Raw genomic sequence first — 4045 nt, forward strand, 5'->3', positions numbered from 1 at the left:
TACTCTCTAGTCTGAAGCCCAAAACTGGACAAAATATATGAACAATGGATTTCAAGACATTGGAATTAGAAAATGAGTGATGGTAACCCCCGAGAAATGGAAAACAAACAAATAAACTCTATGATTCCTCACGCTACTGACTTGAGAGAGTTTTAGGACCTTGACTGGGGGAGAGTGATCACAAACAGAGCTCAGAAAATTCCCTGATGCTAAGCTGAGAGTCTGGGGAGATCAAGGTGGTTAAAGTTCTCAGGGCAGAGTACAGGGGAGGAGAGAGCAATACCCAGAGATAGAAACACTGGGCTAATAAGCTTACTAAAAATTATTGTTGCTCTTTTAAAAAAAAAAAAAAAATGGCTGCACTGGGTCTTTGTTGTGGCATGTGGGCTTTGCTAGTTGTGGCACATGGGCTTCGTTGCCCCACAGCATGTAAGATCTTGGTTCCTTGGCCAGGATTGAACCCAAGTCTCTTGCATTGGAAGGCAAATTCTTAACCACTGGACCACCAGGGAAGCTCCTTTAAAAAAATTTTTTTTTAAGTTATTGCTATCTTTGAAGAAAGAACCAAAACTAACAAAAAATCCAATGCTCAAGATCATTTATACCAACCCAGAACTAAAACAGCAGAAAATAATAACAGGCAAAAGTTAGAGACAGGGGACAAAAAGGAATTTTTTAAAGAGATTAAAATGTGTTAAGATGTTTGTCTGCTTGTATAGAAGGGAAATATGAAGGATAATAAATTGATAGATGAAAGTTTGTATAAGAAAACCATCTAAAAAGAAAAATAGAATATAATTTTTAAAAAACCAGAATATAATTTAATACACCCAAACAGAGGCAGGAAAGGATTATTTGTAAGAAAAACAAGGTGTTTATAATATATTAAATGAGCTAGCAGAAATGTTTTAATATGGGTAATTAAAATAAAATATATGGATAAGCTTAATGATCATAAGAGGAGAGTCTTAGCTTATGTTCTCAAAACCAAGACCAGGAGTAAGTAGTTTACAAGAATCAACCAGCTATAAGAAAAAGATAAAGTTGAAATTAAAGGGAGAAAAGACTAATATGAACCAAAAGAAAGCCTGGATAGTAATTTTACTATCAAAATACATTTGAAAATAAAAACATCCTAAGTGTTAAAGAGGGGTGTTCTCTAGTGCTGAGAAAATGAATAATAGTTCAAGAAGCTGCTACTGGTAATTGGAAATACTAACTCATGTCTCAGAAAGTGATACGTGAAGCAGAAATTTTCTTGAGTATTAAAATTAATCAGCTATGATAAAAAGATCATGGGATTTAATATCAATTCAAATTGCCCTCATCCCTATTAAGTTCCAGTTTCCATCTCTATCTACTAGCCTTGCTCCTTTCAACAAGTCACTTATCTTTTTTTGGTCAGTACCCTCCTCTTGACCACAGGATACACAATATCTAGCTAACCAACTGTGTGACTTTAAGCTTGTCTCTCTGATTCTCAACTTCCAGTTTCTAAAAGTGAAGTGAAGTCACTCAGTCATGTCCGACTCTTTGCGACCCCATGAACTATAGCCCACCAGGCTCCTCCATCCATGGAATTTTCCAGGCAAGAGTACTGGAGTGGGTTACCATTTCCTTCTCCAGAGGATCTTCCCCACCCAAGGATCGAACCCAGGTCTCCCACATTGCAAGCAGACGCTTTTACCATCTGAGCCACGAGGGAATTTCTAAATTAGATATTTAAAAATACCTGCTATGCCAAACAAGGTTGGCAAGAGAAAATGAATGTAAAGGATTTGGTGAAATGTGATGTCCTATAGATATTATTGTTGTTTTTACCATTATAGCAGCAATTTTCTCACTGTTCAAAAATTTAGAACATGGCTTCCCAGGTGGTGCAGTGGTAAAGAATCTGCCTGCCAATACAGGAAACCAAAGAGACTTGGGTTTGATCCCTGGGTAGGGAAGATCCCCTGGAGAAGGAAATGGCAACTCACTCTAGTATTCTTGCCTGGAAAATTCCATGGGGAGAGGAGAAGCCTGGTGGGCTACAGTCCATGGGGTCGGAAAGAATGAACACAGCTGAGCGTGCACACACACACACACACACATGCACATCATTATAACAATTCACTCACTGTTCAGCTGTACTGTTTGAAAAATTAGAACATGTCAATATAGTAATATTATCATGTATGTACACAAAATGCATATATTTTCACACTATTTTTCACCACCCAATTAGGTGTTGCTATTCCCACTGTAAGACAATGACACTAATTCAGAAAGGTCACAGAATTGGACAAGGATCATTCAGCTAGAAACCTACAGAGCATGTATTGAACTCATATCTTTTGGACACCACTATTAAAATGTGACACTCTATTTGCCAAGTAAAATATACATAACAAGCGTTCTTATCAAACAGTGAAGAGACACTTTGGAATGAGTTAAAACTAAGAAAGGAAATGGCCTCTTAGTCCTTAAAGAGGTGTAGAGGCGTAAGGAAGTAATTAGAGAAGTAGTCAGCTTTCATTGCACCTCAGAGCATGAGAGAAACCAGTGTCATAAATGCAGTGAGGCGTCCAGTTCTCTGGGTCGCCAGCCAATGAAAGCCGAGAATGGCAGAGAAAGCCTCATACTGTCAAGTATTCCACACGCCCCTCTATTTCAGGGGAAATGCATAGGGATCATTTCTTCTACACATGGCATCTTCTCAGAAAGCACAAAATGAAACCAGATGCTGAAACAAAGGAATGACCTTTCTTAGCAGCAGCTGAATGCCCTGGATTCTTTTCTTCTTTGCGTAGTCAACAACATCCAGGAACTCACTGCCTTTCTAGGCAGAGAAGAGCAATCCACATATGAGCAATGGAGACAAGAGGGGAGGAAGAGTCTCATTGGTGGCGTTGTTTGGGAGACACCCAAGTTGTCTGTCAAGTACTTTCTCAGTGTTAGTAAAAGGTGAGACTGGGTTAAAGTTGTGAGGAAGCCACTGTAAGTCCTCTCCCCTCCCCCAGTCCACATTTCAGAATCTTCTTGCTGGGAAAGCCCCGTTTCCCTTTCCCCACACTAGCCAGCTTTCTCCTACTTCCTCATTGTTCTGACTACAAATCTGTTTTTTTGTGTGTGTGTGTTTTTTTAAGCATTTACACCTAAGGTTAAGAACAAAAAGCATTTGCTCTGGGCACACTTGCTCTTCAAGCTTCATCTCGTCGTTGACGGAGGGAGTCAGTCACCTCATCGAGGCAATTTTGAGGAGAAAGAGGAGAAGCTCTGGATGGAAGAAGCTGAGGGTCCCTCCCTGCCTGTGAAATCTCAAAGCTGAGGTGTAGGCTTACTCCTAAGATGGCAGGGCAAAGCAGTGGGCAATTCCCTTTCCACTTGCCAGCTACAAGCTCCATATTGCGCCATTTATTAACCAAGGATTTTGAGGAAGGAAATTTTGTGGCCACCTTGGTCAGTGAGGGAGAAAAAATTCCACCAGGGGTAAGTGGGCTGTTTTATGAACCATGAAGAGGAAATTAAAATCCTTTCCCATCACTTCTTGGCCTTTTGGCTAGAATCAAGTGTAGTTTCTGTTCTTGTCAGTTTGATATCTTTTCCCACTGAAAAATGTAGCTCTGCTATGTTGGGGCCAAGAGTAATTAAACCAGTGTTAGAAGGAAAGAAAGTGAAGTCGCTTGGTTGTGTTGGACTCTTTGCAACCCCATGGACACCAGGCTCCTCTGTCCGTGGGATTTTCTAGGCAAGAGTACTAGAGTGGGTTGCCATTTCCTTCTCCAGGGAATCTTCCCGACCCAGGGATCGAACCCAGGTCTCCCGCATTATAGACAGATGCTTTCCCATCTGAGCCACCAGGGAAAACAAACACAAATTATGAGATTTTCTAATCAAATAGCATAGCTTTCCAGGTGACTCAGTGGTAAAGAACCTGCCTGTAATGCAGGAGACTCAGGTTCGATCCCTGGGTGAGGAAGATCCCCTGGAGGAGGAGATGGCAATCTACTCCAGTATTCTTTCCTGGAGAATCACATGGACAGAGGAGCCTGGCGGGTTACAG

At 40.8% G+C, this 4045-nt stretch overlaps 1 pseudogene; it reads left to right on the forward strand.

Annotated features, from left to right (window-relative positions):
• The first annotated feature begins 3521 nt into the window (after nt 1-3521).
• LOC122678405 lies at nt 3522-3731 on the forward strand (annotated as a pseudogene).
• Nucleotides 3732-4045: the final 314 nt, after the last annotated feature.

The sequence above is a fragment of the Cervus elaphus genome, chromosome 20 (genome assembly GCF_910594005.1).
Source record: "Cervus elaphus chromosome 20, mCerEla1.1, whole genome shotgun sequence".
NCBI classification, from domain to species: Eukaryota; Metazoa; Chordata; class Mammalia; order Artiodactyla; family Cervidae; genus Cervus; species Cervus elaphus.